The 23,852-nt window shown below is 38.7% G+C and overlaps 1 long non-coding RNA gene across 1 annotated transcript in view; it reads right to left on the bottom strand.

Moving 5' to 3' along the window:
• LOC114034472 overlaps positions 1-23,852 on the bottom strand; it is a 513,997-nt gene that overhangs the window by 199,915 nt on the left and 290,230 nt on the right. The gene's annotated exons all lie outside the window — the stretch shown is intronic.

Below are 23,852 nucleotides of genomic sequence, written 5' to 3'. Positions count from 1 at the left end.
CACTCAGTCCTCCACTGCCTCACCTCCCACTCAGTTCTCTATCCATGGTTTCTGGCTTCTGACCCTCACTACAGAAACTGCTTTCTTGATGGTCACCAAAGATGTTATATCTGCTAAATTCAATGGACTTTGCCCAGTCATCATTGAACTTGACCTTTTTGAAGCTTATGATCCTGTCTACCACTTCCCTCATACCTAACAGCTCCTTCACATTCTCCTTGCTCAATCCTTATCTATCTCCCACCTCCTATTGGAGAGTGTTCATCAAAGATGTGTCTAGCGTCCTATTCTCCCTCTATACTCTCTTGAATATTTCATTTATTTCCATAGGTTTAATTATCAGCTCTACATAAATTACTTCTCTGTGGGTGTTTAAATATATACTTATATAAACACACATACATATATAAGTCTGCATATACATGTATATGTGTCTATCTGAATCTACATATACATATAGATCTCCAGACTTATGAGAGAAGATAATTAATTCTGTTTTAAACATATTGAGTTTGAGATGTTGAAGAAACATCCAGGAGACATCCAAGAGACAGTTAACAATGTTAAAAACAGAACTCATTAGCTCCTTTCCCGAGTCTGCTTCTCTTCCAAACGTTTCTCTTTCCGGTAAGGGCACCAGCATTCTTCCAGTCTCCCAAATTTACAGCCCCAGAATTATCCTTGGATCTGACCTCTCCTTTACCCCCTTATCTAACCAGTTGCCAAGTCTTTCCAATTCTCCCTACACAGCATCTATCACATCCATTCCCTTCTTTTCACTTACAGGGCCATTACCTTAGCTCGGGTCCTCATCATCTTCTCTGTTCTCCCTGCTTCTCTCTCTTCTCCAGTCTATCTTCCACATAACTCCCAAAATAATATTCCTAAGACACAAGTCTCATCATGTGACTCCTGGGCTTTACAATTTTCAGTGGCTACCTATTACTTCTAGGGAAAAAAATACAAATCACTCATACTGGAACTTAAATCCTTCCACAATCTGACTCCCATCTACTTTTCAGTATTATTTCACATTCCTCCCCTACACATGCACTGGATTCCAGTCAAAACTTGCCTACTATCTGGTCCCCAAACTCATCATTGCCATATCTATGCTTTGCATGGCTCTCCCCCATGTCTGGAATGTAACTTATTTCTTATTCTTCCCTCACGTTCATTCATTTGGTCATGCCCCCAACTCTTCATAACCATAGCATGGCTATACTGTCCGTGGGGTTTTATTGGCAAAGATATTAGAGAGATTTGCCATTTCTTTTTCCAGTGAATTAAGGCAAACAGAGGTTAAGTAACTTGCCTAGGGTCACACAACTAGTAAGTATCTGAGGCTGGATTTGAAACTCAGGTCTTCCTGACTCCCAGCCCAGTGTTCCATCCACAGAGCCACCTCGATGCCTCCTCTTCCTTCTTAGTATCCTTGGTTCAGATGCCATCTCCCCTACTTGATCCCCCTGATTAGTGCTGTCTCTCCTTCCTCCAGTAGAATGGAAAAGAATGGAAATATCTTGAGGGTAGAGACTGTTTCTTTTTGCCTTTGTATCCATAATGCCTAGGACAGTGCCTTACATGTGGTTTTAATAAGACTTTGTAGAATTTAACTGAATTTTCAGATGTATACCATATTGTTGCTATCTGTGCAGCTTAAAAGTCTCCTAATCTGCTCTGTGTTTTTAGAAAGTAGAGGAGTTATATTTTCAAATTCAACGGAAAAAATTAAGAAATATTTTGGCTGTATAAGTCCCAAATACTGATAGAAATGTATATTAGCCTACATAAATCCAGATATACATGAGGTAATGTGATATACTGGAAAGACTATAGATTAGGAATCAGAAGACCTGATTTCTCATCCCAGGGATACCACTTATTAGACATGTGATCTCCGAAAAGTCATTTAATCTCCCTGAGCCTCATTTTTCTTATCCAAAAAAAATAGGAGATAAGAGTACCTTCCCTCAGGGAAAGGATTTGTTTTTGAGAACCAAATCACTGTAATAGAAATAACATGATATGGAATAATAGGACCTGGATTCAAAGCCATTCTCTGTTACTTACTACCATTCCTCTCGAGAATATGTCCAATTTATCCTGTATATAGCTTGTTTGCACAAAGGTGCTTGCATTATGACTCCCCCATTAAACTGTGAGCTCCTCGAAAGCAGGGACTATTTTTGCCTCCCTTTGTATCTGTAGTATTTAGCACAGTGCTGGGCACACAGTAGGTACATAATAAATGCTTGTTGACTTGACACTTTCTTTGAGCCTCAGTTTCATTACTTGTAGACTAGGGATATAAATGCTTGTACCAATGCCACTGTTGTGAAATGCACTTTGTAAACCTTAAAGTACTATAAAACTGTGTGAGACTATTATTATCTGTAAAATATTTTGGACTAGATGTTATCTATGGACTTTTCCAGCTCTAGATTACAATAATTCTATGAAAATACTATTATTAAAATGCTATTATCATCATAGAGGACATCCCCTAAAATAATGACTTCCATATCCTCCTTTGTAACAAAAATAGAAGCTGTCCTCCTCTGGACATTTTTATACAGGTGTGCACACATTAACTATATGCCTTTGGCTGAAAGCATAAGGTGAAGAGGCCAGGAATGAAGATCAGAGGGAAACAAGGGTGTTTAAAAAGCATGGAGAAAATTGGGCTTAGTCTTAGAATGAAAAAATCAGCCCCTTTAGAAGAAAACAGAAGATGTGGAAAGTAAACAGGAAAAGCAGTTGAATAGCAAAGATGATCAATTTAGCCTTCTCCTTTAACCCAAGCTGATAGATTAGGGATACAGGAAAAACCCAAAGTCCCTATTCACCAAGAACAGAGTTAATACCAGGAGATGAGTTTGATAGAACAGAAAAAGACATAAGGGACAGCAAAGCTCTAGATCTCTGGATCCTGAACATTAGTTATTAATTCATTTGTGTAATCATTTATTTAACCAATATTTGTTAAGCATCTATTCTATGCAAGACAATTATAGGAGACATTTATTGCCCATCTCTCCTAATGCTGGAGATAGAAGTCAGGGGAAGTTTGATTTGAGTTAGGAAACAAAAAAATATTCAAAATGGCCTTAGTCCTCCATGGGTCCCTTTAGAGGCAGAGTGTTTCTTCAGGGGCAGGGTGACGCAAAGGCAGACAGACAGTGCTAAGAATCACATGATTTATAGCCTTTCCAATAAACTTCGATGTAGCTGTGGTACTCTAAATGTCCAAAACCAATGGATATAATATTGGAGCCAGTCAATCATATCACTCTTGACATTCTCACTATAAATTAAACTTTAAGAAGGAAAAAAAAGTTATAGCAAAGGGGAAAGACAGCTCACAGATTCTCTTTGGAGAAACTAATAAAGGAACTGGCAGAGTTGGTTTTATTGTGTACACAAAGACAACAAGAAACATCATTTCATGGGACATCTGGTCAACTCATAATGCTGTGTCCATATGTATTTACAAAAAAATCTCCATAAAAATTATGGGTCTGGAAGGAGCCTCAGAGAAGATATAGTCTAGGGGTGGGCAAACCACAACCAATGAGCCAATTCTTGCTCTGATTTTGTACAGTCTGTGAATAAAGAATGAAAAGCATAGAAACCAATCTTAGCTCTCAGACCATACAAAGAGGGACAATGGGTTAGATCTGGCATATGGGTCACAGTTTGCCAACTCCAGACATTCCAATCTCATTTTACAGATAAGGAAACTAAAGCCTAGAGAGGTTAGGTGTCTTGCTTTAAGTCATCCAGAAAGTATCAGAAGCAGGATTTGAATCCGGGTCCTCTGGCTCCAGGACTAGTGCTTACCACTATAGCACATTGCCTCTACCTTAAATAACTGCAGAGGATAAAGAAGTAAGGAAATTCTATGAAGAACTTGATCAGATGTTCCAAATTAAATCAACATATGTTTAGTGACTTCAATGGAAAGGTGGGAATAGGTAAAGATGGAAAGAAATATGCTGAAAAACAATGAATCGGGAATTAGCAATGAAAGACCAAAGACTCATAGACTACACTGAAGCCTCATGTCTATCTATATATCATGAATACTTTCTTCAATAAAAGTATCAGTAAGAACTGGACATGGTAACCACCTAGTAACATCAGGGGGGAATGGAATTAGTTACATTTTAATAAAACAGGAAATAACTCATTATTAATATGGGAGTCTACCTACCTAATAGGAGGGATAAGGAGTGAAAAATAGACAGGCTTTGAGGTCAGAGAACCTGGATTCAAATCCCACCCTGTTACTACCTTTGTGACACTGGGCAAGTCATTTAACTTGTCTGGGGCTCAATTTCCTTGTCTATAAAATAGATGATTTCTAAGATTCCTTCTAGCTTTAAATCTATGGTGGCATGGCCCTGGTGCAAAGATCAAAATTAGCACTAACCCAGAAGAAAGAATTGTGACCAAACCTGCCCTCTGAAGTTCCCAATGAAGACCATATGTGCTCTGCAACTTATAGTCTCAGAGAGTTGCCTGGGACACTGAGAAGTTAAGTGACTTGTTTCAGGGTCACAGAGACAGTTATCAAGAGGTAGGGCTGAAAAGCTCCCTGAATCTAAGGTCAGCTCTCTATCCACTCTACCAAGCCACTTTTCTTAAATATAAATAAAAGTAAGAAAAAGATACAACTGGATAAATACAATTTTGAACTATTAAACAAGTTATTGATGAACAAATATAGGCTATAGATAGAAGGATAAAGACATAAACCATAATAAATTTTATACAGAAGTTTAACTGATGTAAATCAGATGCTATAACAAAGAATTGGAAAAAAAAGCCTAAAAAAGCATCTTAGAAATACTTGACTTACTTGCTGAGCAGAGAGATATGGCAGCCAAAGGCAATACCAGTTTAGAATATAAATTCACTTGTAAAATCTTATATAAAAGGATAATAAAAATCATGATCAATATTAGCTCATAAAACAGAAAGAAGCATTGTTAAGTAAAACTAGTTTAATGAAAACTTGACAAGAAACGCAATTAAGCAAAGGCATTTAAAGGGAAAACTATAAAGAATACAATCAATAAAAGAAAAATGGAAAAGATCTGCAAAGATGTTTATAGCAAACTTTTTTCACCGTAAAGAAAAGTGGGTACACCAACCTAAATCCCAAACATCAGTCTCAGATATGCTTATAATGGAAGTAGAATTGACTTTAAACAGAACAAAATGAGAGAAGCAGCTGGATTAGACTAACTGTATGAAGAGATCTGTGCTGAACGCAATGCAATTGTAACTGTGTTGAGGGATGGATTCACAAGGTGTCTAAAGGAGAAGATGCCAAAAATATAGGAAAAAATCAGATCTTATAAATAAAATAATAAAGGCAACCAAAAGAGCACCAAATGACTACCAACCACTATGCTTGCCTTTCTATCTATATAAAATGTTTATGAGAATCCTCATCATATACTTAGAAGGCATTCTCAATAAAGGTGTTAGTAAAGAACACGCAGATATTCACAAGCAATAATTCCTCAGTAAACTACATCTTTTATCATCACACAACTTACTGGTGTAAAGTACAATGGATTTGGAATCAGAGGCTTGAGTTTGAATCCCAGCTCCACCACTAATACTGATTTGATTTTGGGCAGGTCACTGGACCTCTCTGAATCTGAGTCTTAATTTATAAAATATATGACCTCTAAGAATGGAGAAGGAAATGGCAAGCTAATCCAGTATCTTCACCAAGAAAAACCCAAATGGGGTCATGAAGAACACAACTGAAATGACTGGACAACAACAACAACAACAAAGGTCCCAACCAGCTTAAATCTCCGATCCGATGAATAAAAATTTCATTGTGCTTACTGTTTGTTAATTACAAGAATGCATTTGATTTCATAAGATAAAATGCTACCTTAGAGTTTCTTACAACAGTATGTCTCCCATCCATATACCAAAAATTTTGAAGATGTTTATAAGGAGATATATATATTTATATATGTATATATATAGATATAGATATAGATGATATACACACATAACAGATGATCTTATTATAAATTGCAGGAGACATAAAACAGTGAGACATAGGCTTGCCATCTATGTTTACCATTTTCAGAGAGATCCATTATAGTTAATTCTAAATGAAGAAATACTATTTGGTGGAAGGTGAGTTTCCCCAGGTGCTTCTGTTTGCAGATGATGATATACTAGTTGCCTTAAGCTCCAAAATATTGAATAGTCTCTTGGAAAAGTTACATAACCACTCAAAAAAGTTTGGTCTAAACATCAACTCAGGAAAAACCAAGAGGATGACGAATGTTTATTGTTTGGATTATGATACTCAGTTAACAGACAACCTATTGAGTCTGTCCATCAGCTTATATATGCATATATATATAATATATACATATATATAGTGTGTGTATTTGTGAGCATATGTTTATGAAAGACAGTACAAACGAAGAATGCACTAATTGTTGTTGTTGAGTCATTCACTCAGGTCCAACTCTTTGAGACCTCATGTTAAGCTTCAAGCCAGCTTCTATACTCTCCTCTTTCACCTTCATCAAGAGACTTAATTCCTCCTCACTTTCTGCCATCAGAGCAGTATCATCTGTATATCTGAGATTGTTAATATTTCTCCTGGCAATCTTAATTCTGGCTTTTGATTCATCCAGCCTGGTATTTCGCATGACGTAAAAAAATAAGGTAACAATATACAGTCCTGTCATATGCCTTCTCCAAGTTTAAAGCAATCAGTTTTTCCATATTCGGCTCTAACTGTTGCTTCTTGGCCCGCATACAGGTTCCACAGGAGACACGTACGATGTTCTATACTCCTATCTCTTTAAGGACTTGCTACATTTTGTTATGATCCACACAGTCAATAGCTTTAGTGTAGGCAATGAAGCAGAAGCAGATGGTTTTATGGAACCCCCCTGCTTTCTACATAATCGAGCAAACGTTGACAATTTGGTCCCTAGTTCCTCTGCCTCTTCAAAAACCAGCCTGCTCTTCTGGTAATTCTCGGTTCACATATTGCTGAAGCCTAGTTTGCAGAATCTTAAGTGTAACCTCGCTGGCATGTAAAATGAGTGAAACCATTTGGTAATTTGAACATTCCTTGGCATTTCCCTTCTTTAGGATTGGGATATAAACTCATCTTTTCCAATCCAGTGGCCACTGCTGTTTTCCAAATTTGCTGGCATATTGAGTATGACATATTTAAGAGCATCATCTTTTAGGGTTTTAAATAGCTTAGCTGGAATTCCATCACCTCCACTATCCTTAATGTTAGTAATGCTTCCTAAGGCCCACTTTGACTTCATTCTTCAGGATGTCTGACTCTAGATCAGTAACCACATCATTGTGGTTATCAGTGATGTTAAGACCTTTCTTGTATAGTTCTTTTGTATATTCTTGCCACCTCTTCTTAATCTCTTATGCTTCTATTAAGTTCCTAACATTTTTGTCTTTTTTCATGCCTATTTTTGCATGAAACGCTCCCTTGATATCCATTATTTTCTTGAAGAGATCTCCTATCTTTCCTATTACATTTTTTTCTTCTATTTCTTTGCATTGTTCATTTAAGAAAACCTAATAGTGCAAATGGACAGTGAATAAAATAGAAGGAAAATGAGTTGGATGGCCTTTGGGAAACCTCAAAGCTCATCTAATGAGCTTCCTCCCATAAACAAAACGTCATATTTTTAATACCAATATTCTACTGGATTATTTGCTTTTCTTGCCTCTTTGCATTCATAAAGTTCTTGCCTGAAAATGCACTCCTTCCAGTCAGTCAGTCAGTTGACAAATATTTGTTAAGCACCTACTATGTGCCAGCACTGTGGATATAAAGGGGACACACACACACACACACACACACACACACACACACACGCACAGGGAGTCCCTGCTCTCCAGGAGCTCAAAGTCTAATGGAGGAGACAACATGCAAACAACTATGTACAAACAAGCTATGTAGGAGATACATTGGAGATAATCAACAGAAGAAGGGCACTGGAATTAAGGGGGAAATCATAGCATCATAGATTTAGAGCAAGAAGAGAACTTAGAGGCCATCTAATCCAACCCCTTCATTTTACAGATCAAATACTGGAATCCTGAGAGGTAAGGTATCAGGACTCATAGGTACTAAGTGATTGAGGCAAAATTCCTGTCTCTAAATATAGCACTCTATCCACTATGCCATGTTGTTACTCACATCCCCAGTTAAAAACCTCTTCTATAAAAGCAAAAATTAGGGATTTGGACTCCTTAGATTTTCCCAGAGTACTTTGCCTGGATTTCTCTTTGTCCTTATCTTCGGACAGAGCACCGACATATAAGATAATGACTCACATGGACAGGAGAAGAGATTCCAATCCAAGCCTCACTTATGCATTGTTTTTGATGGCTCAGAGTGAGTGTAAATAGCCATTGTCTCTGTTCTGGCCAGAAACTCTGAGGGCTTTCCCTCTTGGATTTATTTATTTGTGAAGGCAAACTAGGCCATCTTTTGCTTCAGTTCTTACTTAGCCTTTGATTACTGAATGAGCATTGTCTCAGACAAACTGAGACCTGGGAAAGATTTTAGTTTAAAAAGGCCAATGCCTCCCACTGTGTCTGGGGCCACTGCCACTAGTCCTGACCTATGCCTTGACACTGGGCTCTGATGATTCTGGAGGAGGCAGTGAGGTGGATGACTTTGCACAGCTTTGCCTGACTTAAATCCAATTCACTTGCAAGCCAAGACATCACCTCCTGATGTCACTGATCCTCTTTACGAAGAAAGGAAAAACAAGAGCAACAACAATCTGTCCTTTTCACATTCTACTTGATATCACGGGGGGGGGGGGGGGGGGAGAGGAAGAGCACAAGCATTTATTAAGCACCTAGTGTGAATCAGATATTGTGCTAAGTACTTTACAAACACCTCGTTTGATCTTCACAATCACCCTGGGAGATAGGTGCTATTATTAGCTTCCTTTTATATTTGAGAAAACTGAGGCAGATAGCTATTAATTTATTCAAGCAATAAATATTTATTGTGTCTACTATGTGCCCAGCATTTTGCTAAATGATGGGAATACAAAAAGAGGAAAAAGACAGTCCCTGCCCTGAAGGAGCTTATGATCTAATGGAGTAGACAACATAAAAACAAATATATACAAAGCAAGCTATACACAGCATAAACAAAATACTAAAGGCACTAGAATTAAGAGGGGCTTGGGAAAACTTGTGTAGAAGGTGGGATTTTAATTGGGACTTAAAGAAGGTCAGGGAGGTCAGTAATTGGAGTGGAGGAGGAAGAGTAGGCCAGGCATAGGAGACAGCCAGAGAAAAAGCCCACAGCCAAGAGATAAAGTGTCCTGTTCCTGGAACAGTAAGGAGTCCAGTGTCACTGGATCAAAGAGTTTGTGTCAAGGAATAAGGTATAAGAAGACTGGAACTGGAGGAGACAGCTAGATTTGAAGAGTTTTGAATGCCAAACAGAATATTTTGTATTTGATTTAAGAGGCAATAGAAAGCCACTGGAGTTTATTAAGTGGGGAAGTGACATAATCAGATCTATACTTTAGGAATATCACTTTAATGGCTAAATGGATGATGGATTGAAGGGGAGAGACTTGAGGCAGGCAGATCCACTGGTAGGCTATTACAATAATCCAGGTATGAGGTGATGAGGGCTTGCATTAGAATGGTAATAGTGTCAAAAGAGAGAAGGTAGCATATATGAAAGATGTTGCAAAGGTGACTTGCCTGGATCACATAGCTAGTAGGTATCTGAAGTTGCATTTGAATTCAGGTCTTTCTGACCTATTACCCAGTACTCTATCCACTGTACCTATGGTTATTTATGTACACATCACACTCCCTATGTTCAAGTATAAGGTCCTTGAGGGCAGAGACTATAATATTTCCATATTTTTATATTCCCTGTTAACATGTTGCATTGCACCATAGCACTTAATAAAGGTTTGTTAAAATTTTTTCAATCAGTTGTAAATGAAATGAAAACATTTTTCCAGGGCTACTTAAGACATTTATTATTGTTGGCTGGTTCCCTTGGCAAATATCTAGATTTCTGTTCTGCAATACCTCTTCCCAATTGATTACACTCGGCTCTAGGGTTTTCTTCAGATGATGGAAATATTTAACCTGAGCTCTCAATGGAAGAACTGACCTGAAGCCTGACCCCCACAGGAGGAATGCTGTTTCTTGCTCTTTTTAGAAAGGGTCTCTATGCCAGGCAGGTCAGTGCTCTGAAGGCTCTGAAGACACAAAGCTGACGTCCCACTGCTCCATCAGGAGTTCCAGCAGGTTGTTTTGGGCAATTTTTTTGTACCAGGGAGTTATATCTCATTTCAGCAACATTTCCAGGGCCATGCTGTCCAAATGAGGGTAAAGAAGGCCTTGAATTCTTCCAATTCTACTTTCTAGCACTCAGGATTGTGCCTATAAAACACAGTTGCCTAGCCTTAAAGTAAATTTTAATCAGAATCAAAATGATCAGTCCCTTTAAAAATATACACTGATAATTAGAAAACACAGGGTAGTTGTGGAGAAGTTATGTCATCTTCCAACATTAGAGGGCTGAATTTGGAGTCTAAGATCCTGGTTCAAATCAAGACTCCCTGTATGACTTTGGGGCAGTCTTTAATCTCCCCAGTGTTCAGTTTCCTTGTCTATAAATACAGAATGTTGAAGTAGATGGATTCTAACTTCCCTTTCAACTCCAGAGCTATGATTAATTTTTGAGTTAATTATAAAAGTGTGGTGATTAAGGTGTCTCCTTGACCTCAGACTCCAGCCAGTCCAATCCTACCCCTGTCTTTCAATGGAGATGATGCCAAGTGCTTCCATTCTTCACGCTGCCATAAAAGTGACAAGCAAATTAAATAGTCTTCTCACCTCTTCTGAGAGAGGTAGTGGTGCAGCAATGGACAAGACTTGGAGTCAGGAAGATCTGAGTTCAAGCCTGCTCTCAGACACTTACTAGCTATTTGATCCTGGGTAAGTCACTTACCCTCTGCCTACTTTCCAATACGTAAAACACTTACTGATTGTGCATGTATAACCATCTCAGGGAGGGGGCAGCAGAGGGAAGGAGGGAAAAATAGAATTTGAAACTCAAAACTTTTTTTAAAAAATGTTAAAAATTGTTTTATCATATAATTAGGGAAAATGAAACACTATTTAAAAGTAGGTAAAATACCTTGTAAATCTTAAAGCACTATATAAATATTATTACTAATTATTAAAGAGGGATTCAAAGCAAAGAGAAATATTTTCTGCATTTCTGAGTTGGTCATTTCTGGAGGTGGGAAGAAGAGGAAAGTAAGGAAAGATGGAGTGAGGAATGGGAGAAAAAAGATAAAGAAGAAAGGTGGTATGAAGAGTAGTTGGAAGAGATGAAAGAAAGAAGGCAGGAGGTAAAAGAAAGCATCGCCCATATGAAGAGAAACAAGAAAAAAAGATGGTCAAGGGTAGATTTCTATAGATTACTCTCCCATTATCTCTTGTTCATTAATTCCAATTTCCCACCCTTATTATTGCACTCTCCCCCACCAATATACTTCAAATATCACTACCAATGTCTTCTGTAACCCAGTAGAGAAGTCTCTTTCCCACCCCTTCAGGCAGGAGAAGAATAATGACAAATAAGAGAAACAGAATAAAAGTACCACATTTTTCAAAATGATCTGTCAAAGTAAAACCATGTAATCTAGTTTCATTAGGCCTTGTTGTCTCAGAAATGACTACATTGTCAAATATCAGGTAGAAAGATCTCTTGTCAGTTTGCTTCTTTCTCTCCCTCTTTCTCTACTGTGCCTTTCACCCCTCCCTCAGGGAAATGAAAGAAGGAGAGAGATTTGCCGTTTCAATACAATTTCAGCCAAGGCCTGTGCTTTTAACTTATCCATCAAAGAACATGAAAACCTTCAGGGGGTTAGTAAGTAATGTATGGAGTCTAGCTGTGTCTGCAATGATTTATGAAAATATCACCTAGATGAAATTAGGAGGGGATGGAGGGCAGTGTGGCTGACTTCTACCATAAACAACCAAACAAGCAACAGCATCTTGGGGGCTACATCAGTAATGGTAGGGTAAGGATGGGAGGAGGGTAAAAACAGAGGCAGCAAGAGTGAAAGGGCCATTTTTCATATGTTAGGGCACTCTGTTCTAAGAGGAGTCAGAGTAGTGCCTGAAGGTGTGGGGCAGGGGAAACCACTTGTGAGAAGGAGGAGGGGAAAGAGGGAGAGGGAAGGTGGAAAAGAAGCACCTCTTTGCTCTAAAGACAGGTATTCTGGAGAGGGAGAGGTAGAGAGAAAACAGAAGGAAGCCATCTGCAGCAGCAAGCAGCCAAGAACAGACAAGGTCCAGGCTTACAGCCTAAGGGCAAGTTACCAAAAAATATAATAAATGGTAGGAGAAATAGTGTTGTTGTTATTGTTTTTAAAAATAAAATGATCCAAATTTCGCAGTTATAAATTGTTACTTAAATCTGTAGTCTCTTCCAGAATCCACAAGTCAGAGCCTTCAATCAATTTCTTTAGGTTAACATCTCCCCATACCTCCTCCATAGATTGAGTCCTCAGCAATAGGAAAAAAAAAAAAAAAAAGCAGGATTGCCGGAAGGGCTGTCCCAGGTCCTCACGGCAGGTGCCACCAGGAAGCAGCAGTGAAAGGATGAGGAATCTCCATGCCTAGAACACTCATAGCAGATGGTTCCATCCGGGCTGGGACCTGATCCTGGCTTCAGCCCAGGGTTTTCTGGCTGAGGCTTTCCCACTTCCTCCTCAGTTAACCTCTCCCTCTCTGTTCCTTCTTCTCCATTCAATGAACATAAACGCTATAGACAGGCAAGGATGTCATCCTCTGATAGGTTTCTGGGCACCTAGGGCTAGGTACTACATTTAAAAGAAAACTAAACTCAACCTCCTTCCTTATGTCTGTGCTTTGGTCTCAGAAACCCATTCATCAAGGCTAATAAACAAGTGGGGAGTTTACCAGTAAAAAGTCAGCCATAAGTCCCAAGCTATTAAGAATCTAAAAATGACCACCATTTGCTGATGCTGTAAAGTCATTCCTTGCATGGGAAAAAGCTAAAATGTCGAGGCTAGTTTCTTTTTTCCCACTGATCCAAGACTAAAGTATAGGAATCATTGCTACCTTTGAAGGAATAAGGTTTCAGATAAATGAGTCAACAAGTGAGTTAAACTGGGAGCTGCTGTCCTCCTAATGTAATCCACTATCAACTGACATTGACAGGAGTAACCAATTTCCCTAATAGAAACAATTAGGGTAAACATGAAATCTCCCTTTGGCTCCCACATGCTAATCCTACCCCATGCTTCTTTGCCACATGTCTTACCATACAAGAAGATAGGTAGGGCAAACCCCCTCAGTCCACTCCCTCACACCCCTCCACCTCTAGCAGCATAATTTTGGACAGGGAAGTTCCAGGGGTAAGGTGTTCTCCTCACTTTAACCCAAGCTCTTTGTCCACTGGCCAAAGCCATTCAGAAGGTTTCAAGTATCCCAAACCACACTTTATTTGTGGTTTCTTGATTTTAGTACCCTCAACCAATTGAAGATTGTCATCATCTAGCAACAGCCTTTTCAATGTCTCTTCTCAGAACAGCACATGAGCTTCAAGTTTATGAATGTTCCCACAAAATACCAAGGTTGCCTTGATGGGGGCAGGCTCTGAGCCAGTACAAGATGATCACCGTACCCCATTTCCTTCTTTTCCTGTCCCCTTGTTCCTTCTATAGTACCCCATAATTACCTGGAAAGAAATATGCTAATGTTCCATACAGTTTTTCCACTTGCTACCTTGAGTTACACTTCATATACTTCAAATTTCAGAGTTGAGCCACAGCACATGGTGGGATGGGTACCTAATGCATTATAGTTCTACAGACCAGAAGTATGATTTTTGGGCTTCAATTCAAGTAGCTTTATAGTAATTCACTCATCAGTTAGCTGACAAAGAGCTGGACTTTGAGTCAGGAAGATCTGAGTTCAAATGCAATCTCAGATGCTTACTTGGCTTTGTGACTCTGAGGAAGTCACTTAACCTCTTTCTGCTTGTTTCCTCATCCAAAGCAGCAGAGTGGTGCAGTGGTTAGAGTGCTGAGTCAAGAGCCAGGAAGACCTGAGGTCAAATTCAGCCTCAGACACTAGTTGTGTGACTCTGGGAAAGTCACTTAATAAGGCTAATAACAGAAGCTATCTCCCAAGGCTATAGTGAGGATCAAATGAGATAATATGTGTAAAGGGATTAGCCCAGCATCTGGCACATAGCAAGCACTTAATAAATGCTTGTCCCCTCCCTCCAAATGGGGATAATAGTGGCACATACCAGGACAGCTAGGTGGTGCAGTGGCTAGAGTGCTGGCCCTGGAATCAGGAAGACCTGAGTTCAAATCCTGCCTCAGACACTTAGTAGCTATGTGACCATAGGCAGTCACTTAACCCTGACTGCCTCAAAAAAAAAAATTGGGGTAGCTAGGTGGATAGAGCACTGGCCCTGGAGTCAGAGAAACTGAGCTCAAATGTGGCCTCGGACACATGATACTAGCTGTGTGACCCTGGGCAAGTCACTTAACCCTGATTGCCTCACCAAAAAAAAAATGTGGCACATACCTCCAAGGGTTGTTCAGAGAATCAAATGAGAGAAAATTTGTAATTAAAATTATTATAATAATATTTGCTATTGTTTTATTTATTATTATATACATATAATATAACAATATAATATAAATATAATGATATAATAATTATTATAATAATGATAATGATATAATAATATATTATAATATATAATACAATATATAATGATAATGATATAATAAATTATAATAATAATAATGATGATGGCATTATTAATCATGCTGTCAAGGGACAAGAACAACTGTATTTTAGGTTTTTATTTTTTATGATTTCTGCATTCTATGTTTCTCCTCCAGCTGCTCAGGATACCTGGTTCTTTTCCCAGCTCTATCATCAGAGAGCTGGGTGGCCAGCTGTTGGCAACTTGCTTGAAGTCTTCAGACCTCAGTCTCCTGATCTGTAAAATGAGGCAATTGGGCTAAGTGACCCCTAAGGTCCCTTTCTTTTCTAAAACTCTGGATGTAATGGACCCTGAGACAGAATGCATGACTCCTCTAAGGGTCTGTGATTCTGTCATTGCATAGAAAGAATTGCAAGTGAAGGAGCGCCTGCCAACAGCACAAATCTAGGATCGGGCTAAGTCAACAAACAGTAGAGAGGTGCATAAGGCACGTAGAGATCAAATGACTTGGGTCACACAGATAGTAAGTGTCGGTAGTGAAATTGGAACCTAGGTCTTGCTGACTCCAAGTCCAGCGCTCCGTGGAGCTTCTGAAGAAGTTTCTGAAGGAGTTTCAGTGGCTTTCTATTGCTTCCAGGATAAAATATGAACTCTGCCGGCACATCAAGTCGTTAACAACACGTCTCCAATTTAGCTTTCCAGATTTGTCTCCCGTTACTTCTACTAATGTTTTCTAGGTTTCAGCCAGCCCGGCCTATCTTCTGTCCTACTGCTTCCATGGTTTTACATAGCCTTGAACGCATTCCCTTGCCATTTGGAATCCCTATCTCTATTCCTAGAACAGCCATTTCCTACATAAGGCCTTTCTCAATTCTCCCCCACCCCATATTTAAAAAGGTTCCTTTCTGACCCTAAAACTGCTTTGTGCTTCCTCTTACATATTTTGTATATATTTAACTATGTACATATTGTTCCCTACCTCCAGTAGAATATAAGCCTCTTGGGGACAGGGACTGCTCTTATTTTTTTCTTTATAGCCTCAGCATAAAGCAGGCAACTTAAAGGTTTGTTGAATTAAATTTAATGTGACTATGTCTCTAAGATTATTTCATAAATATACATAAACACATATATAAATATATATATGCACACATATGAGAAATATATGTATATATGTGTATACACATTCATACATATACATATATACACACTTGTGTATTCATCACATGTGTACACATATATACTTAATAGATATGATAAAAGAATATATATATAATGAAATACACATATATATACTCAAACATACAAAAATAATCACAAGCATTTATTTATACATATTATTATGTGCCAGGAACTATGTAAATGATAAAGGAGTGAATAATTTGTTCCACAATCCACATGTATCTTTGAAATAGCCAAGTGCTTTATAATAGGGTTTCACTTTCTTTGCAGGATTGTTATGTCTTTCTTTTCAATGACTGATTCAAGTGACACTGAGATTAGAGATGAATTGAAGGAAGAATATGATAGTAACTCAAGTGGACATCCAGATATATGGGTGAATTTGCTACTTTTTAATTGTTAGTGCAAAGACAGTGTGATAGAATAGAAATTTCTAGAGGGCAGAGGCTTCATGGCCAGGTAGTTCTCTTTCTACAGGACCTAGTAAAATTTACAAATGCTTGATTATAATGATATGATTAAGAGGATAATAACAGCCAAGCGTGCAAAGCTGTAAGATGAGGACAATACAACTTGTAGTACATTTCTTTCAGTTCCATTCAACTCAATAAACATTAATCATTTGTATGCAAAGCATGTGTCAGTGGCAGGGATTCACTGCCCTTAAGAAGTTTATATTCTAATTGGTATGGGGAGAAGATAACAGGAATGACATATCCTTTTCCAAGTAGCTTTGCTGATGGAAAGAAAACTTAATGTTGAGGCAGAGGCTTGGTTTCAAATCCTAATCTTTCACCTTAGGTAAGCTACTTTGCCCCTAAGGTCCTCAGCTCTTTAATTGGTGAAAATAAGGATGTTGAAATAGATGATCACTAAGATCCCTGCAGCTCTAAATCCACAAACCTATGATCTCTCCAGCCCTGATTCCTTCCTTCCAGCCTTCTCAGTGGGCTCCTTATATTCCCTTCACATTTAAGCCCTGGAGGTTGATTCTCCTGGGTCTTGCTTTTTTATTTTAGCTCTGTATAGCAACTTTTCTGAGCCTATCAGTTAGTGAATTCACAGTATGAAAAGGGGGAACTTGAAATCGTCAACCAACATACTCAGTGAGTTATTACCTCTACTGGAGGTAAGGAATAGCATGAAATGTCCCAAAGAGAGGGGTCTATGACCTAGATCTTGACCTAGTCCATATCACACAAAGGTAAATCAATCATTTCAAAGACAATGACAAACAAGGTGAGTTTTATCCTTCAGCAACATATACATACATACATATACATGCATACGCACACCTCTTTTCCCTGATAAACATGAGGAAAACTTCACAATTCTGTGTGCATTCATTATGAATGCTAAACATGTGAAAATAATATGCTTTGAAAATTTTAATAGCATCATATACCCACAGAACATTAGATTTGGAAGGGAATTTCAAGGTCATCTAATCCAACCCCCTCATTTGACAACTGAGTAAACAAATTAAGGGCCAGAAAAGTGAGGAAAAATAACTGACTGAAGAACACAACACTATATATAATATATATAGCATAAATAATATATAAAAACATGTATATATACATACATATCAAGGGTAGCTCCAGTTAGTATAGTAGATAGGTAGATGCTACCAGCCATGTGTACCTAAGCAAGTCACTTAACCCCCATTTTCCTTAGTTTCCTCATCTGTAAAATGAGGATAATAATAGCACCTACCTCCCGGGGCTATTATGAGGACGAAATGAGATAAAGCACATAGCTCAGTTCCTGGTGCATAGTAAGAGGCTACACAGACAAGCACGATATAAATATTACTTATTATTGTTACTTATTATTAGCATCTTAAGTGACAGGCTTTAAAGGACATTTGGTCATTTACGCCTACTTCTATTTCAGACAAAAGGTAGAATCTGCTGTGATTAAAAAAAGAAGCTCCAATGACTCTCTATTGCCTCTTGGAGCAATATAAGCTCCTGTTTGGCATTTGAAATCTTTTAGAACCTCGGGGCGGCTAGGTGGCGCCATAGTGCACAGAGTTCCAGGGCCAAAGTCAGGAAGGCTCATTTTCCTGAGTCCAAATCTGGTCTCAGACACTTGTTCTCTATATGACCCTGGGCAAGTCTCTTAATCCTGTTAGCCTCAGTTTACTCATCTGTAAAATGAGCTGGAGAAGGAAATGGCAAACCACTCCAGTATCTTTGCCAAGAAAACCCCAAATGGGGTCACGAAGAATCAGACATTGATCAGACATGAAAACAACTGAGCCACAGACAACAACAACCTGGCTTCAGGCTGCTTTTCTAGGTTTATTACACCCTATAGCACTTCATGTACTCCAAGGTCCAGTCAAACTGATCGTATTATTCCTTTCTTCTGACAACCCATCTTTCATCTCTGTGACTTTGCACAATCTGTTCCCCATGCCTGTAATGTATTTCTACTTTACCTCCCCCTCGCATAATCTCTATCTCTCTTTAAAGCTCAAGTTAGGCATTACTTCCTATACTAGGCCTTTCTTTCTACTCCCAGCTAGTAGCCCCTCCCTCCCCAAAGTAAATCATCTCATAATTATTTGGTAAATATTCTGTTATGAGAGGCATCGGGTGTAGCTACAGCAGAGGTGTAGCTTGAATCAAATTAAAGTGTGATTAGGGAATATTTGACAAAATAAATAAAAATATAATAAAACATCAAAAATGTTCATCTATGATTTGCCAAGTCAATATACTATACCTAGAGAACAGTTTAGTACATTCCATTTCTATTGGAGTTTGACACCATTGGTAGAGAAGAGAAAACTGGCTTCTAGTCAAAAGGGCCTGATTCCAAATCCTACATTAACATATGCTGGATTTGTAGTCCTGGGCAAGTCACTTATCTTCTCAGTGTCCCCAGGTAGCTAACTAAGACCCTAAATTACAGAGCAGGTGCTCATTGGTACAAGGAGTTTCCTTTACAGTCAAAGTCACAAGTCCAATCCAAAATAAATACATATATATAATATGTATCTACATATGTATGTATACATACAGTGTATAAATATATGAGTAAATGTTTTCTCCTCCAATAGAATGTAAGTTCCATGAGGGCAGGGGGCTGTTTCATTTTTCTTTTTATATCTAATATGTAGTACAATATCTGGCATGCACTTGGCACTTAAGCTCGACTGATTGATTGATATGTCAAGTCTAGTGTTTAGGGAGTCAAGGATAATGAGGTGATCAAGGCATATTTGCATATTTGCTTGGGCTTTGCTTGTGTCGAGCTTTCTGTAAAAGCTCAGACTCACCAGCAAGGCATCATTAAATAAATAAGAAATTGCATGCCCCTCAAGACAGCAGAAGTAGGCCTTTCAATACAATCTCACTTGGCCATTTGTTACTGGGACAAAGAAAAGACATTTTATATGTGCATAGGTATATTGACACTTATATGGAAGCCAGTAGAGAGGACCAGTCCTGCCTTTTATACATAGTACATATATGACCACTGAACCTCTTGGTGTCCCACATGATTTTCTAAACTGGCAAGCTTCAGATGAGTTGGCAGTATGCCTACATAGAAGTTTCCACACAAGGAATTCTCTACACCAGAGGTGTTAAACATGTAGTCCTGCCCAAACCGAATTAATTGGGAAATACATAACAAAATAAGTAAAAATACAGCAAAACATAGAAAATGTTAATATGTAGTTTTCTAAGTCAATAGGCAGTTTAGTAGCCTCATTTCTATTTGAGTTTTACACCACTGTTCTATACTGATGAGTTATTTCCAAACAAAAGTATACACAGATAATCCCATATATTGATACAAATGTGAACATATACACACATATTTTCCTATGCAGATGTTTCCATAGCTTCTCAAATGCTCTTTCTACATAAGCACCTTCCATAGGGCAAAGTGCATGGCTAATAAATATCTCACCCTGATGTAGATCACACAAAATTACTGCTTAATATAATATCATTAAATGAAGAAATTAAAGCCATCTATAGTCATATAAAAAACGCTCTAAATCACTGTTGATTAGAGAAATGCAAATCAAAACAACTGTGAGGCACCACATCACACCTATCAGATTGGACAACATGACAAAACAGAAAAATGATAAATGTTGCAGATGTGGGAAAATTGGAACACTAATGTATTGTTGGTGGAGTTGTGAAATGATCCAACCATTTTGGAGAGCAATTTGGAACTACGCCCAAAGGGCTATTTAAAAAAAAAAACCCTTTGACCCAGCAATAGCACTTGTAGGGCGAGATCCCAAAGAGATCATACAAATGTAAAAAGGATCCACATGTACAAAAATATTTACAGCAACTCTTTATGTGGTGGCAAAGAATTAGAAATTGAGAGGATGCCCATCAATTGGGGAATGGCTGAACAAGTTGTGGTATATGAATGTAATGGAACACTATTGTGCTATAAGAAATGATGAGCACGCAGACTTCAGAAAGACCTGGAAAGACTTGTATGTTCAGATGCTGAGTGAAGTGAGCAGAACCAGAAGAACGTTGTACATAGTAACAGCCACTTTGTGCAATGATTAATATTGATAGACTTAACCCTTCTCAGTAATACAAGGATCTAAGACATCTCCAAAGGCCTCATGATGGAAAATGCTACCCACATCCAAAGAAAGAACTATGGAGTTTGAATGCAGATCAAAGCATATTATTTGCTATTTTTTTTCTTCTTTTGTTTTGTTCCCTCTTTCTGGTGGTTCCTCCTATTGGTTCTAATTCTTCCTTACAACATCACTAAAGTGAAAATATGTTTAATAGGAATGTATATGTACAGCCTATATCATATTGCATGCTGTCTTAGGGAGGGAAGTGGGGAGGGAGGGGGAAAAATTTTAAATTCAAAAGTTTATGGAAGTGATTGTTGATAATTCAAAATAAATTAATTAAAAATATAATATCATTAAAGATTGTTGTCCCATTTCTGTAAGAAAAAATTGAGTATCCTGAGTGTTACCTCTCCCTACTCAGCCTTAGAGATACAAGGACAAGAGATAGTTCTCTTATAAATTTTATATTTATATATGCACACACACATATGCATGACGATCCTTCTCAACCCATCTGATTCCTCCTCTTTTCTCCCACAGGGAGTTCCTTCTTTCTCGCTGTTCTCAGCTTCTCCTATCTTGCATGAGGTTATCTTTTTACCTCCTTATTAGAACCAGCTAAAATTATAGTTGTCACTAGCCACTGTACCACTGTGCCAATTCCTCTGTCCAGAATACTCAATAGGCTGAATCTGAGAATTCATTATAGTATAAAAGAAGCTAATGCCACTGGCAATAAGTGAAGAAGCCTTTGTTATTTCAGAAATAGCTGGAGCATAAAGGATGATATGTTTCCACTTTGCTTCCATATTTTCCATTCTAGATCTAATTCTTCTGTCCCCTAAAATAATTATATTTGACATACACTTATTAGGTACCCAACGTGGAACTCTGTGTTAGATACAAAGACAAAAATAAAATAATTCCTGCCCTTACATGGAGCAGATGCCCTACTAGAAGAAACAACATATTTCATATTTCAGAGATTTAGAGCTGGATGGGATGTCAGAGGCCAGTTAGTCCATATACAAAGATAAATCAATCAATCAATCAATCAATCAAGAAGTAGACAAGTTTGGTTGATTTGTGTAAACAGACAAAGGGCTGAACTTTTGGTGCCACTAGAAATTGACTGTAGGAAGCACTTTCAGAGAACAGCAATCGACAAAGAATTGACACAAGACAATTACAGAAAATCAAAACTTGTAAATAGAGTAATGAAAACTCTATTAGCAAATCAGCAAACCAGAAGACTGTGTTTGTGTGGGATTTCTGTTCCCAATTTTTCCTCTACTACTTGCTACTCTCTTACTTGCTTCTTAAAATCCATTTTGAGCTCTTCCAAGGCCTGGGACTGATTCATATTTTTCTTGGAGGCTTTGGATGTAGGAGTTTTGACTTTGTTGTCTTCTTCTGGTTGTATGTTTTGATCTTTGTCACCAAAGTAAGATAATATAGTCTGACTCTTTGTGCTGCTTACTCATGATCCCAGTCAATTACTTGAGTTTTAAACTCTTTGTTAAGGTAAGAGTCTGCTTCCAATGTGGAGAATGTACTGTCCCAAGCTTCGGGGGTTTGTACAGCTGTTTTCAGAGATACTTCTAGGGACCTGAAAATTTTCAGTTCTTCCAAGGTGCTATGATAAGGGGCCACAACAAGGTCTGCCACATCAGCACCCCTCCTTGCCCCAGGACCGCCCCTCAGAACTGTGACCCAGATCCAAGCACAGGCAAAGCAAGAGATTCCTGCCTCAGCACTGGCAAAGAGATCCCTGCAATCCCCCTCTGATCAGCTACTCGATTCCCCCTCAGTCGGTGGGCCAGAAGCTCAGGAGGCAGCCGCGGCCCGCGCTTGGGACTTGCGGCTAAAACCTGGCTTCTCTCTCACCGCAGTAACAGAATTTTTGCACTGACCTTCCAAGTTGTCTTTGGTGTTCATGGGTTGAGAGGTCTAGAAACCACCACAGCTACCCATGAATCAGTCCTCTGAGGCCTGCTCCAGGTTCACTGCGGCCTGTGCGCCCATGCCCAAACTGCACTCCTCTCCCCGCCCAGTGCAATATACCTTTCCGATCAACCATCCAGGTTGTCTTGGGCTGGAAATTTGTTTCACTGTCTTTTTGTGGGTTCTGCTGCTTTAGAATTTGTTTAAAGCCATTTTTTTACAGGTATTTGGAGGGCTTTGGGGGAGAGCTCAAGTAAGTCACTGCTTTCCCTCTGCCATCTTGGTTCCGCCCTCCCTTGTGTGGGATTTCTGTTCACAACACAACACTTGTTTTTGTGTCCTGTGTCATCTGGTGTCTTCCATGCTGCCTACTAAAATGCCTGTATCTCCTTGATTTAACCATTCCCACTTGCTATCATCCCCTAGTTCTATTCCCTTTTATAGTTAAACACTTTGACAAAGCTAACTAATTTAACTGAATTGAAATTGTTTTTCTCAAGTTACCTAGTTGCCAAATGATCTCCTAGTTGTCAAATCTAATGGCCTCTTGTCAATCCTCATTGTCCTTGACTTCTTTGTAATATCTAATATGGTCAGTTACTCTCTTCTACCAAATATTTTCTTGTCTAAGTTTTCATAACACTGCTATCTCCTGATTTTCTTCCTACCTGTCTTACCACTTTTTTTAAAGACTCTATGGCTGCATCTTCCTTCTTTCTCTCTTGCTGATCTTCTTTCAGATCATGCCCACTAATAGTAGTTGATTCCATGGCTCTGTCCTGGGCCTTCTCCCTCTACACTATTTTTGCTTGGTGATCTGATCAGCCCCAATGGATTCAATTATTGTCTCTATACTGATGATTCTGGGATCTACTTATCTAGACCTCACTTCTCTTTTCAGCTCTAGATTCTCACTTCCAAATGCCCGATAGAAATCTTTTTTTTTTTGACTAGGCAATGGGGTTAAGTGACTTGCCTAGGGTCATACAGCTAGTAAGTATTACGTGTCTGAGGCCAGACTTGAACTCAGGTCCTCCTGACGCCAGGACCATTGTTCTATCCACTGTGCTACCTAGCTGCCCCTGCCCAATAGATATCTTGATCAAGAGGTCTTACAGACATTCTAAACTCAACATTTCCAAACTGGAACTCACTATTTCTCCCCTGCCCCCAAACCTTTCCCCCTTCTGAAGTTCCATATTACTGTCCAGGGCACCACTACTCTTCCAGTGATCCAGGTCCAGAACCTCAGTGTCATCCTCAACACCTCACTCTGTTGCTAAGACACATTGATTTTATCTTGACAAGAATTAATTCTTGTGTATTTTTCTTTCC

Source organism: Vombatus ursinus, unplaced genomic scaffold (assembly GCF_900497805.2).
Source record: "Vombatus ursinus unplaced genomic scaffold, bare-nosed wombat genome assembly UNPS02008996.1, whole genome shotgun sequence".
NCBI classification, from domain to species: Eukaryota; Metazoa; Chordata; class Mammalia; order Diprotodontia; family Vombatidae; genus Vombatus; species Vombatus ursinus.
The sequence above is the reverse complement of the archived record's forward strand: the minus strand, read 5'-3'. Positions and strand labels throughout refer to the sequence as shown.